Source organism: Taeniopygia guttata, chromosome 2, assembly GCF_048771995.1.
Source record: "Taeniopygia guttata chromosome 2, bTaeGut7.mat, whole genome shotgun sequence".
Classification (NCBI taxonomy): Eukaryota; Metazoa; Chordata; class Aves; order Passeriformes; family Estrildidae; genus Taeniopygia; species Taeniopygia guttata.
The window spans coordinates 114441171-114456472 of NC_133026.1; the positions used below are offsets into that span (position 1 = coordinate 114441171).

At 45.1% G+C, this 15302-nt stretch overlaps 1 long non-coding RNA gene across 1 annotated transcript; it reads left to right on the forward strand.

Moving 5' to 3' along the window:
* The first annotated feature begins 5132 nt into the window (after positions 1 to 5132).
* On the forward strand, positions 5133 to 8628 carry LOC140682422 (uncharacterized). The gene is made up of 2 exons (XR_012054147.1): positions 5133 to 5601; positions 7530 to 8628. It is a non-coding gene; the product is annotated as an uncharacterized lncRNA (long non-coding RNA).
* The last annotated feature ends 6674 nt before the right edge of the window (positions 8629 to 15302 follow it).

Genomic DNA, 15302 nt, shown 5'->3' on the forward strand with positions numbered 1-15302 from the left:
TCCCACTGATTGACAGATAGTACATTTTCTGCAGCCCTTTGTTTACTGTGTATGAGCTTGGCTGTCTTGCTCCAGCCCAAGTGGATGACCCACAAGAATTATTGATGCAGTCAGAAAAAACATGCTGACTTGGCTCCGTGAAGAAAACTCCTTGTGTTTGTGTAAATGGTAAGAAGAATATTAATGTGAAAAACTGACATGACTTGGGCTCAAGACTCAACTCAGGGCAGTGACAGCATCAGGAGTGAAGCACTGAATATGTTTGGATGTGTAAGCCTTTGTCACTGCAGGTTTGAGAATGGGTGTTCTTCAAGAACTCAGGAATGTATCAAACAGTAGTTAGAAAACGCAAAAACATTTAAGAACTGTAATAGGACATTTTGGTCAAGCCCTAATGAGCAGTGAGCTAGAACCAGCTCAGAAAGAGCAGCTCCAGAGCACGTGGATGCAGGCAAGAGCATGCTGACTTTTCACCCAGTACAGCGTATTTAGCAGCCGCTTCCAGCCAGCCTGGCTGCCCACAGCAGCTGCGAGGGCAGCGTGTCCACACAAGGTCTGCTGCATCTTCAGGGCTGGGAGCTGTGGCGAGACTGATGCAGAGTTAGATTGCACCACTTTCCCCCAAAGGGCACCACAACACTTTTCACCCAGATACACCCACTGGCTGTGGGCAGAGGCTGCCAGGAGCACTCTTATCTGTCACCTCTGCTCCAGCAGGCGAAGCTGAGCTGTGGCCTCCATGGAGCCAATACGCTTCCCATAAACAGCTCACTTCTGTGGTGATTCCTGAAGCCTAAGAGAAGCCTTTAGGCTTGTTTCCTCCTGCTCCTCCAAAACTGCTCACCACCCAAACCTGAGCTTCGTCTCATATGCTGTAGCTATAGGGCTTTCATTGGTCACAATCCACACGTGGTATTTAAATTAATAGAAAATAATAGATAGACTAAGCTGAGGGAAATAAGTTTTTCCAGGGTTACTGATGGCTTCATAACTTCAGAGTACTGATGCACAGAAGGGTGTGATGGACTTAGGATAGGCTACTGGTTACATTGGCAGAAAATAGCAGATTTCCACACAGCCAACTCTAGAACTTGTTTATTCATGGGAAGTAAATAAGAGGTATACACTACAAAGAAAGGATTGACTTTTTTTTTTTTTTTTTCCTCATGCATGTGTTCTCATGTGTTGTGAGAACCGGTTTATTTTCTTTCATCAACAGATGAAAAACCCTGAAACCACACAAACCAAGCATTTGCTCAGCAGTGGGAAGGCAGCCCTGCAGTTCACGGAACAGGAGCAGGCTGACATGCTACAGACAGACGATGAAATTGCAGCTCTGAAACACTTCTACAGCTGTGAATCTTGTAAAAGAGATCTCAGAAAGGTGGAGCATTCTTTCAATATGAAAGAAAAGCTTAAACAAGAAGTTGCACACTGAAGCTGCTTGTAGCTCAGAACCTTTGCAGCCAGAAAATAGCTAATAAATAATTATATGTCACCACCTACTGGTAAACCTCCTCGTGTGGCACTTGTGTGTTGTGCTTTACAGTAGCCACCGAACTTTGCAAGTCAATATTTGTTTCTTGCTTCTATACACCCAATATAGTATTTCTTCCATGTGCCTATGTATTTTTCTTTGCATTTACATCAAGTATCTTTAATGAAGATATGGAGATATGCTGGGTAAGATCACTTATTTGGCCCTCAGACGTATCTGAGGGCCAAGCTGAAAACCTGGCTTTTTTTGCTATCAGTGAAAAGGTTAAACAGAACAGGAAATAAGACTTTACTCCTCACCAGCCACAAGAAACATCTATTTTTAGAGAGGAATGATGGCTGTCGGCACACAGGATCCTGTACTGTGAGGACAGTCCAGACATTGCAGGTCCTTGTGCAGCATCAGTGTTGACTTGGCACAGCCATCATATGTCTGCAAACTGAAAGGCATCAGCAATGCTCCAGGCACAGGGAAGAGAACACTGGCTGCCGTGTCCCCTCTCAACAACAGACCTGACACACCATGGCACACCATGGCACAACATTGCCCGGCCTGCCCTCATAAACCAGCTGCTGTTACCAAGTGATCATGCCAGAAATGTAGTATCTTTCCCAGAGAGACTGTAATCCCAGATATAATTCCAACAAATCCCTAGCTGGATTCACCTTTTTCCTAGTTTTCCTGGGTCAATGGAATAGGTGGAAATCTTGTATAGCTGAATTATAATAGACTATCTAAAAGAATATGAATGAAATTATATTAAAGATGCTGTAAAGAATAATGCCATAGTTTAATTATTTAATGATTTACACAACCTAAAATAAATTCATGCTGCTACACTATCACTCCACAGCTCTATTTTAACAACTGTCATGGTTGTTCAGAGGGCAGACTTTGCCTACATTATACTCTGCCTTCTGCAGAATTTGTGAGTCATTTGACTCCAGGAAAATAGCATGTTCCTGTTTCCTTAAAAAAAATTAAAATAATTTTTTTTTAAAAACCATCATGACCACCATCATCTTTTTGGTTTTTTTTTTCCCTGTAAATTGTATGTAGATTGTAGAGGTACAACTTTTTTGTAATCTGATATCATTGTGATATATTTGACCCTGTCATTTTTTCATGATGAAGCACTCTGCACAGACAATGCCTAACATTAGGATAACCAACACTGATAGGCTATAAAATTAGACAGGCTTGGGAACTGAGTTTATTTGCATCCTGTTTCAGGACAATTGCCTTAAGCATTTAAATAATAGCAACGACAGATATTTCCTCTAATGACCAAGTTCATATACCCATATTTATCTCAGAGTATCCTCTGAATGTGCTTATATATCAGATAATGAACTTGATTTACTTGCACCATATCAGTTCATTTTCTTTCTGTTTTTTAAGAATGTCAGTTGAAAGTTCAGTAACCTTCCTATCAGACCTGGGATTTACAATGCCACTATCTTCCCTTTAATAGCAAGCAATAGAAACTAAATCTCAATCAGATATACCATCCTTTATTTAAAATATTTTAAGAGAAAAAAACAAAAGGGAACTGTTAAACATATGATTAAAGTAACAATTGAGAATATCAAGATTTATGAAAGTTACCTTTTCCTAAATATTGCTGAAGAGAAGCTGTAAAGAGAGCAATTATGAAAGTGAAGACAAAAGAGAACACATACCGGAACCCAAGCAGGAAAAGGAAATGGCTGCAAAATAAACCATGAGGTGTTATTACCACTCATCCAGTGCAGCAAACTGCACCTTCCTAAAGCAATTTTTTCTTTTATTAAACTCTGGAATTGAGTTGTATTGTATAATTTCACAACAAAACAGAAGCTTCTACGGCTTCCTGTTACATCTAAATGTGCAATTGCAGGTGCTCAAAACACTTAACAGGGAGAAATTAAATCTCAGATGTGATTACAAAAATGATGCAGCTCACTGCTACCAAATAATTATTTGAAGAAAGGTAGTTAGGTAACAAGCCAGGAGAAGGTTGCTGCAATCCAATTGTCTGGATGAACAGTACAAGCTGTCCTGGGCTGCTCCAGAAGATGGAGCAGGGAATACAATGGCATCTTCTGCCTCACTTTGCTTCCCTTTGCTTCCCTTTGCTTCCCTTTGCTTCCCTTTGCCTTCCTTCCTTCCTTCCTTCCTTCCTTCCTTCCTTCCTTCCTTCCTTCCTTCCTTCCTTCCTTCCTTCCTTCCTTCCTTCCTTCCTTCCTTCCTTCCTTCCTTCCTTCCTTCCTTCCTTCCTTCCTTCCTTCCTTCCTTCCTTCCTTCCTTCCTTCCTTCCTTCCTTCCTTCCTTCCTTCCTTCCTTCCTTCCTTCCTTCCTTCCTTCCTTCCTTCCTTCCTTCCTTCCTTCCTTCCTTCCTTCCTTCCTTCCTTCCTTCCTTCCTTCCTTCCTTCCTTCCTTCCTTCCTTCCTTCCTTCCTTCCTTCCTTCCTTCCTTCCTTCCTTCCTTCCTTCCTTCCTTCCTTCCTTCCTTCCTTCCTTCCTTCCTTCCTTCCTTCCTTCCTTCCTTCCTTCCTTCCTTCCTTCCTTCCTTCCTTCCTTCCTTCCTTCCTTCCTTCCTTCCCTCCTCCACTCCCTCTCTCCCCTTTTAAAGAGGCACACTGCCCTGTAGCTTACTAGATGCTCTTTAGCTGTCAGCCTTCCAGTATATAAAGGGGGCTTACAAGAAGTATGGAAAGAGGTTTTTTGCACAAACATGTAGTGATCAGACAAGTCATACAGGTTTAAAATGAAAGAAGGTAGATTTGGATTAGATATGAGGAGGAAAATCTTTACTGTGAGGATGGTGAGGCACTGGAACAGGTTGCCCAGAGATGTTGTGGACTTTCCACCTGGGAAGTACTCAAGACCAGGGTGGATGGGACTCTGAGCAACCCAGTGGAAGGTGTTCCTGCCCACAGCAACAGGGATGGAACTAGATGCTCTTTAAGGTCCATTTCCAATCCAAACCTTTTTATGATTATATGATTCACTTCTTGAGTTAGGCACCCATTAAGTGTAGCACTTATTTCATGTCCCCTCCTTCATTACACTCACAATTCACTCTACATCTGCATTTAGAAGCCACAGAGATTCAGCGATACATGTACCTATTATGTAAGAAGAGTGGCATTGTTGGGAAGGGTAGATAAATATGATTAAGAACCACAATGGTACAGCCAGGACGAATATAACGCCCCCTACTGGCTGGACAATTACCCTCACCTACAGCGGGGTCCAAAAGCCAAATGGATTCTTCCATGTCACCCCCCAGAATGTATGGTTCACCCCACATCTGTAACCCTCCCCTGAACCATCAGGTGCCTGTGACCCCATTGGCCCAGGTCCTGCTCCAGCCCACCCTGGAGCCCCCTTTGATAAAGGCTCTCCGGGGGGCTGGACGTTCTCTTGGATCCTCCCTTCTCCTCCTGGAGAGTCCTCCGGGAGTCCCTGCTCTCCTCTCTGTCTCTCCCCTCCCCCATCACCCGAGGCCCAGCCACGTGCTGTGTATAGCAGCTCGAGGCAGGGTCACAATGTATCCTGAATAAACCTCATCCCCCAAGAGCAACCAAAGAGATCTCGCTTGAATCTGTCCGTGGAATACAAATATACGTCGTTACAAACTGGCGCCCAACTCGAATACGAACCCACGGTGACCTGCAACTGCACCCGTCTGGATGCTTTCCAGCTTTTCTACCTGTAGGACACCTTTCCATGGACACTAACTAAATAACCAGGTATTTCCTCGCCATCGCTGTCGCGAGCACGGCATTTTGCTGCTAGGCAGTGACGAACCGGAGCTCTTTAAAAAGTCCCGAAGCCATCCTACAGCTCAGAGACTCGTTACATAGTAGCGAGCTCTTACAGCTCTTCTAGGATTTCTGGCCGTTATTCTCCGAGCACAGGTGATTGCCGCGATTCCGCGGCGACCCAAGGCTTTGTGACGAGACTTGCCGCGCCACGTGGCCACGTACACAAAGCACAGGCGAGCACTGCTTAGCACTGCCCGCGCTGAAGCTCTGGAGAAACCCCGCGGTGAGCCCTCAGCACCGACTGCAGTAAACGTCGGAACCTGACAGAGGATCCCACTCCTGCGACACCGAGGTGAGCCACACTGGTTTAAAAATGGGACAGTCCCACTCTGCAGCTGATCGAGATCTCTATAAGCAACTTAACCACTTATTACGTAGCCATAATAGTAATTTGCCTAAAAAAGAGCTACGGAAACTCCTAGAATGGATCTTACTTAAGTTCCCATATGCCGAGCGCTCTGCTGTGTTTTGTGGAGACTTTTGGGAGTCCGTGGGACATACACTGTTTAACGACATTTCACGGCGGGACCCCTATGCTTGCGAGTTGCTCCCTGCTTATAGAGTGTTGGCAGGAATCTGCGCTTCTCAAAAGCCGCAGATAGCAGCCAAACCGCTCCCCGCCGTGGCTCAAATATCCCCGCCGGACTGCCCCCCCACCCCGCGCTGCGGCGAAAATGCCGGCGAGGCGGCTGGAGACGCGGCGGTTTCTGAGCGAGCGGCGCTCCCCGCCGCAGCCGCCCCCCCCCTCACCCGCAACCCAGAACCCGCCCTTGCGGCCACCTCCACCCCCCCAAACCACTCCGCGGGCCCCGCCTCCCCCCCGCCCGGCCCCCCAGCATTGCCTGTCCCGGCTATGGTGGCTACTATAGCCGAACTTTTACAAAATCAAGCAACAGCCATTTTACAAGCACAAACCCAGTCAGTGGCTATTTTGCAAGCACAATCTCAAGCGTCAGCTGCTATTTTGCAGGCGCTCCATACGCTCGCCTTCGCAGCCGCCCCCCCGACCCGCCCGGAAGCCCCCTGGTCCGGCGAACACGCCGGCCACGCGCCGGCCCTGGGCTGGGCGGCCCCCGCCCCCGGGCCCGCCGCCTCCCTCCCGCGCACTCCAGACCCCGCCCCGGCCCCCGCGGCCGCCGCCCCCTTCCCCCGCGGCCCTGACCCCGCCCCCGCGGCCGCCGCCCCCCCCGCGCAGCCCTAACCCCGCCCCTGCTTCCACCTCCTCTCCCTCGCGCAGCCCGGACCCCGCCCGCCTCCTTGACTCGCGGCCGGCCCCCCCGGCAGACGCAAACCCGGCGTCCCCACCCCCCCACCCCCCCGCGGTGCCGCAGCCCCTGCCTCTGGCTGCAGAGCCCCGGAACCCCCCAACGCCGGCACCACTTCCTGGTTTGCCGAAACCATCATCATATCCCTCCGCATCTCTCCCTCCGCCAGATCTTCAGACTGCCACAGCACCCAAAGCCACAGATACAAGAAATCCTTCCGAAAAGGCCAGTCCCCCACAAGCGCTGCTGCCCGCGACCTCCACCCCTCCTGCTCCTCTGCCTCAGCTGGCAGCAGCCCCTGCCTCCCACACTAGCAGCTCCTCACCACACCCTGACGGAGACACCATGCCTCAACAAGGTGAACGCAACATTGTAACTGCAGCTTCGACAAACAAAGGACAGACAGAGAACTATGTTACCCCTACAAACTCTAACCTTTCTATCCCAGTCACACCAAATTCTCAACAAAGTGCCAGCAATCTTCAACTGAAAAACTACCCTGAAATCAAATATAATAGCTGCAAAGACAACAGTCTGCATCCTCAAGCCTTGCAAGTGATATTCAGCCAGCGAACAGCTGTCCCCTCTCAGGAGGTGAAAGAAGTCCTACCAGTACTCAAGGACAGTGGTATCTCCTTTTCCTATTTTACACCACTGTTAAAAGGTACCATAGAAAAAACATGCCAAACCCTAAAACACATCTTAAATCTAAAGAAAGGGGGAGTAGATCAGGCTACACCTCAAAAGAGGTTGAATAAGGCTCTATATGCTCACAATTTTCTAAGTAGCTCTGCAGGAGAGCCTCGCCTCCAAATTTATAGACATTTCCTGAACACAAAAAAAGTAAAAATAAAAGGGTACCCCCCAGCTTTACTCAAAATCTTAGATTCAGGACATACACAAGGTCCACACAGTCTTCTAACGTGGGGGAAACGTTTTTCTTGTGTTTCCACAGGTGGACGACTCAAGTTGGTCCCAGGAAAGAATGTAAAGCCTTACCATGCACCGAAATCTGCTGACACCCCCACACCAGGCAGTTCTTCTACAAGCACAAGCCAAGAAGCCAGCACCCAGACCTGAACCACGCTGCGTCATCGAGAGAAAAATGGACTTTCTATCGTTTAATGCGTGCATATTGTTTTTGTTCTTCTGTTTCAGTTTTTATATTGAAGTTTTACTTGTAATTCAACCAAGGACAAATGCCGAGTAGCTTTAGCCAAGCCTGCAAGCTCTAAGACCACCTATATATCTAACACAAACCCTAACAAACCTTTTTCAACCCGTTTAGTTATAAAACCTTTTCCAAAAAAATTCTGACAATGCCTCCCCTACTATAATCAGTGATTTAATAACAATAAAGCCATCTCAGCTACACAGTTTACTTAATAGTTTGAGCCTTGCACCTTGGCTAAAGGAACTCTGTGAAATAAGCTTGACTGTTCCAGTAGCAATAAGTATAGTTCTAGTAACAATACCCTGTACACCTCCAAGTGTGCAGAAAATAGTTGTTAAATCAATATTTAATATTTCAAATGGTTCAGTGGAAAAAGGGGAGATGTTGGGAAGGGTAGATAAATATGATTAAGAACCACAATGGTACAGCCAGGACGAATATAACGCCCCCTACTGGCTGGACAATTACCCTCACCTACAGCGGGGTCCAAAAGCCGAATGGATTCTTCCATCTCACCCCCCAGAATGTATGGTTCACCCCACATCTGTAACCCTCCCCTGAACCATCAGGTGCCTGTGACCCCATTGGCCCAGGTCCTGCTCCAGCCCACCCTGGAGCCCCCTTTGATAAAGGCTCTCCGGGGGGCTGGACACCCTCTTGGATCTTCCCTTCTCCTCCTGGAGAGTCCTCCGGGAGTCCCTGCTCTCCTCTCTGTCTCTCCCCTCCCCCATCACCCGAGGCCCAGCCACGTGCTGTGTCTGGCAGCTCGAGGCAGGGTCCCAATGTATCCTGAATAAACCTCATCCCCCAAGAGCAACCAAAGAGATCTCGCTTGAATCTGTCCGTGGAATACAAATATACGTCGTTACATGGCATCTTAAGAACCTCTCTGTTGTTTACAGCAATTTTCATCTTCTCTATGCAAGTGCTGTTATTGCTCTGGTCCTGCAGTCTGCATTTGGGCCACTTTGGCAAACCTCACATCAGGATGCTGTGGAGTTGGCTTCATGCTCCTTTTGTTCCTGAAGCGATCACCTGTGCAAGGACAGCGTCCCTTGCCCCAGTGTGAAAGGAAATCAGAAGGTCCAACACCTTACTGGCAAGATGGCATTCTGGCTGGGAGCCAGCTTGGCACCTGTAGTCACAGTGGGGAGTTTTTATTTCAGCTATGGCCACTACAGGTCTAAAGGGAGACAGAGGCCAATAGCTGTAGGAAACCATCTGGAAATTTCCCCTTGATGGTGATTTCAGCAGCTATTAGGCCACTTTGGGATTGTAGAAGTCTCCAGAAGTTTGGTGAAAATGGAAAAGCTGGATTAACAATGCAGCTGGAAAGGATCCACAGCCTGAAAATGGGGGGGGGGGGGGGGGGAGGGGGGGTGTCAATGGAAAGCACAGCTTTCCTTGAACAATTTTTCTTTGGTTTCAGAATATCTTTACTTTTCTTTTGCATCTACACATGAACACAGGAATCATCCTCTGAGAGCATCCCTGGTAGATTTATGCAAACCTCTTGCCTAGGTATGGAAAATTTTGCCAAGAATAGTTGTATATAAACATGTTTTTTAATGGAGATCTGAGCTTCACTGGGCTGTGCAAAATGCAAAGTAGAAGTGTGGGGCACACAGTTATGCAACTGGGCCACATTTTACTCTTCCAAGGGAAAATACACATTCTTCTACTACCAGATTTAATTAAAGATTTCTTTTTCCTATAGTTATAGTCTACTTTTTTTAATACAGTATTTATTGGAAGATACAAGGCAAGTTTGAAGAGTGAGTACCTTTCTATATTACAGAAGAAATCTGCCAGTCATCACTTCAATTTTTCGCTGTGATACATTCCTCTTCATGGTCATACTTCTGTGAGCCAAAGCTTTCCTCATTTTCTTTGGTGTTTTTGTTTTGTTTTGTTTTGTTTTTTTGTTTGTTCTGGTTTTTTTTCTGAGAAAGCAAACTGTGGCAGTGAATGTCTTCATTGTGCAAAAGAAAGGAAAAATAAGGCATGGTGGTGTAACAGACATAATATGAAACCAACTTCACAGTGTAAGGCTGTTCAACTGAACAGATTAGATTAAAAAGATATGAATATGGGACTAAATAAACTGTCCAAAGCACAGCCCATTGGTTTTACATGTGTTTTTTCCTTCTGGCCTAGGAAAAACTGAATTGCAACTGAATACAGATTACTAATTTGGAAAAGTAATAATAATTTTCACTACTAGAGTTGCTGTAGCATTGCATTTTACCATTTATTTCTTTATGTTTCTATATTATTTTTTGAATAAAATAGGCAGAGATCTACCTCTTACAGCTTTGCTTTGCAGTTGAAAAGACAAACTACAGGTAGAAAGACAAAAATTAAAACAGAAAAACACAAAAAGAACAGCATAACAGGAAGAAAGAAGCTGATGGAAGATGGGTGACAGGTAGATGCTGCATAGAACAGGAAAATAAAGACAAAACACAAGGTAAAAGACAGAAGAATTTAAACATCTGGTTAGTTTACAAATGTGGACAATTATTGCTTTTTAAACAAATAGACAAACATTGGTGCTCCAGCAGTTATATAGCTCAAGACTGGTCTCATAAGTTAAACAGGTTTAGTGTGGTCAGAAATGCAGTGGCAGACTGCCAAAAAACACTCCGTAGCTAAGGGAAGCATTTGACTTGCTGAGTCAGCGTGGAGACAGCTCCCCAGAAAAGTAAGGGCACTGTGCCAGCACCAACACATGCCTTTGGATGAGCCATCTCCTGATTGCTCACAGCAATTCAAGTTCTCATGACAATCTCCCCCAAAATTTTTGGCTCAATCCAAAGACTTCCAATGGTGAGCAAAATTCTAATTATAATTGTTGAGCAGTGGTAATTTGTGACTGAGGAATGATCTGGAATGGAGAGCAAGGAGGGGTTAAACTGGCTGGAAGCTGGAATGCCAGAGCCAGAACAGACTCCTTCCAAGGGAGTGAAGTTTCCCTTGGTGATGAGATAAGAAACAGTCTCAGCCTTGTCTTGTAGCCATCCTGGAATCAGACTGCTCAGGGACCTAAGCACAGAGGCAAACTGAGCAGCAGAGCTGGGTGAAGGGTGGATCCACAGGCAGAGGTGCCCCATGCAAATAATCTTGGATTTGGTGTTGTGAACGTAAGGAATCTGGGATGCATCTTTGCAGATTCCACACAGAAGTGCATATTGTGGTGGGACTCTGCCCAATGCATTGTTCATGAACTTCTTTATATTTAAGCACAAGGGTGTGTTTAATTCACCTCGAGGGTACCATAAAAATTCTCCAACAGGTGCCACTAGTGAGCCTTGCTGGAGCAGCTGCTCTTGGCCTCTGCTCTCCTTTGCCTCTTCTTCCAGAGGTTACAGCCCCAGTAGCCAGAGCAGAGCAAAAGGACTGTCCATCTCTGTCCCACTACCCCATCCCAGAGACAGACATCTGCTCAAATTTATCCTTGGTGGCATTTTAAGACAAAGAGCCAGGCTTCCACTGAAGCTTCAGACCTCGTGATTCCTCATGCTGTACTTGCCACAAGCACTTGTGCCCAGGACAAGTTGGATGGTTGGAAAACCTGGTCCAGAAACCTGGCCTAATGGAAGGTGTTCCTACCTATGGCAGGAGTTTGGAATTATATGATCTTTAAGGTCTTTTCCTACCCAAACTCCTCTGTGATTCTATGGTTCTATGAGGGCAGAGGGGTCTGTCCTTTTGTCTTGCTTCATGCTTCATCGAGACGTGGAACACCACCTATATTAGACCATCAGCTTTGGCCTGAACTAGACTGCATCTAACATGAAGGTACAAAATGTTAATTCAGAGATCCCAGGAGAAAGGAAAAGACATTGAATCCCTGGGGAAACAGTTAAACAGAAAATATTACAGCTACTGTGAAATATACACCTTATTTCTGCTATGCCTACCTAGTCTTCACAGTATGCAAACAAAGAATATAGATTTTTAAACACTGAAATATGTATGTCAGAGGCAGGAAAAAACTGTTAAGGTTATTCAAGTCCTTTCCAGCAAAATCCCACTTGTGGGTTAAGCACAGGAAGAGCACAGTCACTCCTTCCTCCCACTTGCCTGCATAGAGCTCAAATCCACCCCTTCCTTGGCCCTCTTTCCGGTCTCCTGTCTCCTAGGACTGGCTCAGTATCATGCATGAAGGAGCTTGTTGTCTGCAGGACCTCTGCTTCATCTGTCACAAAGGCTACAAGGTGTCTAATGAATGAGGAGAACAGGGGGACATCTTACTGCTCACACCCTGGACTGTCAGGCTGTGGAGTTGGATGCTGCTCACCTCTGCCCCAAAGCTCTTCTGCAGTGACAAATAACTCTCCAGACTCTCCACAAAGCAATTCCTGTTTTGTTCCAGAGCAGTTTCTCATTTTCCATTTGCCATCCAGAGGCTCTAGATGTAATCTGCAGAAGTGTTGGGCACACCACAATCATGACTGAAGTCAGCAAGGTGGGGATTTACCAAAATATCTCCTGAATTATCACAAACATGAGAGGTGAGTTTGTAGAACTGAGAGCTCAGAATAATGCACTATGAGCATATTCATTTTGAGTGCCTGAATTCCTTGTCTGTACCCCAGGAATTACAACAGAAAATAAATGAGCAACTGTTTGCACAGCACTTAGAGCGTTACTTAGAAAGGATGGTGACAACATTAGTATTTCCATCTTTAGAGTGGAGTTTGAATAGTAGACAGGAAATCGGGCATGAACTGCCAACTGAACAGTGGAAAATCACTGACTGAATGTCATCCACCCAGTGGGTGTTATATTATAATGCTCTTAAAAGTAATATATATTAATATGAAAGTAATGTTATAATGCCCTTAAAAGGCAAGATCAAAAAAAAATGAACAAGAAATGAGGAAAAAAGTAACCTAGCAGTATCTAATATTAAGTAAATTACTGTACTCCTGTAATGTAATCTCTTCTGCATAACTGGGGTTTATGCTGAAAATTTTGTTTTCACGTGGAAAGTATAAAAATTCTGGTACATGAAGTCTAGAGGTACAGCTCAGATGCAATGCAGCCCCACAGTTAATTAAGCTGCTTTGTGGTAAGTTTGTTCTAGAAATACAAACAACATGTTTGGACACTCCTTTCACCTGGCTTAGAGAAGGACCTGTTAACTCCCTCACAAGTACCCAGGTATGGAACCACCGTAATACAATTACTCTGTTTCCCGTGCTGACAGGGTGCTATCTTGCACAATTTGTACATGTTTCGAACAACCACTAATTATGGAATGGGTGGAGACCTTCCTTTCCAACAAAAGCACAACCTGTTTTCAGCTTCAAAGGAGAAATGTGAATTTTTCAGTAATAATTATGTATTACTTTAAGATTTTTTCAACAGCTAAGACTGATACTGATCAGTGGGTGGTTTCTATTATTCTTTGAAAGTTGGCACTAGACCAGCAAAAAACCTACAAAGAGTACACTGATGGTGGAAAACTATCACTCTTGCCCGTGGGTATTCTAATTTAAACAAGCAAAGTCTAATAACTTGGCTATTTGTTCCACTTCTTTCAAACAATAGATGCACATACCTCAGGAACTAATCTAGAGCCATTTATTTGGGCAATTCTCCTCGGACTCCTTAGAGCTCCCCAGTCTCAGTGGAGTTCTTAGAAAGATATGGCCTGGCCCTTCTTCTGCTTCCCTCCAAACTCCAGGACACAGAAGTATCTCCCTTGTCCCAAGTGTTCAGTTCATGTCACATGACTGAGGCACATGCCACCCCCTTCCAAAATTTGGTTTCCCTGGGAAAGAAGACAAGTGGCTGGAATTGTCTTTGGTCTGTGTGTTTAAAGGATGAGGACCCTGAGACATGCTGAACTGCATAGATTAGACATACACATTTTTCAGCAATTATCTTTCTGGTTTATTATGTTTTGTTCCTATATTTAAATGAACAATTTTGAGAAAGCTTTTCAGTACAAAAGTATACTGCCTCTCTCTCCAATAGATGTTCTTAAGCAAGAAGAAACAGCCTTATGCAATTTTTCAAAATCTTTATTGAAATAATGTTTCACAATACACTGGGAGATGAGGATGGTTCACTTTTGATACCAAGGTGGATGTCCTGCAGGTGGACATGGTGCCAGAGCTACTGCCCATAACCTGAACTTTGCTTGCTCTTAGATTTTGTATCTGCAATAGTGCACACATGGTATGTATGCTCAAAGAGTTTGGGCTAGGACATCATCATAAAGAAAATGAGCATCCATTGCAATCTCATGGGTAAGATCAGGGAGGGTGCATTGACAGTGCAAGTTGGATACCCACTGGAAAAGGCTGCAGGCTATCTTGAAAGACCACAAAGAGATAAAGTAATGCAGAAAACAGCAAATAACAACCTAGCTTTCTGGAGAGAAGAAAGTTCTTTGCAATGAGAGGAGCATTCAACATCAAACTAGAAGAAAACACCATCTTTCAGTTGTCAGCACTGGCACCCAGCAGAATTGCACTGGAAAATTGTCAGTCACACACCTGCAGTTTCCATGCTACATGAATACCACAGTGCTCTTCATTCTTCAGGGTGGGTCCAGGCCTTCACTGCACTGAGCTCATTTCAGGATGAAGAGTGGCACACTTTGTCTGAGCACAGTTTTAAAACTTTCACTGCACTTATGTTAAAATCTCCTTTGGCTACATAGAAAATTTAGCACTTCTAAATAAGTAATCATTGGTCATTATTAAACTAGAGGTAGATTCCTTCCCTTCCTCCTGGCCCAGAAGACTTGTAACACAGGATTTTTGTGAATTTATACCCTAAGGCCAAGATTTCACTTCACATATATTTAATGACCTGTAGCTGCATGACTCAGCAGCCTGTGGTTCAGGTAGTGGCATTCAGGAAGGTTCCAGGTCTGGCTGATTATCGGATATAGAAACAGGAGCCTCCTGAGCAGCCAGTGTTGCTGTTCCTCTGTATTCAGCACTGCTGCAGCTACTACCCCAGTTCCTGTGGTGCTCATCAAAGATGCTGGAAACTGGAGAGAATCAAGAACTGGAAAATACACTGCAACAACAACAGAAAAATATACATTGTAACAAAATTTCTGTTTAGCTTAACTAAGGTAATTATTGTGCTCAAATGATGAAAAAGCCTGTTAGTGCCAGAGTGGAGCAAAACAACTTTCCCTCTCATTCCCATTTCTCCTTCTGCTTCCTCCTTTCTCCTGTTTTCAGCCACACACTCCCTTGCCCTGGCTCATGCTTTTGCTTGAGAGAGCCTTTTATTGCTAGTATGGCTCACTAACCAGCAGAAAAGCATCCATGTTTTTTGGTGGAGCAATGAGTTAAGCTTTCTCTCAGAAGAGCTCAGCAACTGCTGGGACTGGCTGAGGGCAGGAGAAAGAGACCATAGGTGGGAGCAAACCTCCTGCTTAGGTGCTGGAGGACTGCTCAGCTCCTCTACTGAATGCTTTTCCTAGGTGAAGAGAAGCTGTAGGGCACTCAGCACATTTAATTATCTGTATGATGAACAATATTTGACAACAGGCAAAGAATTGTAATGGAGAAGGGAAGA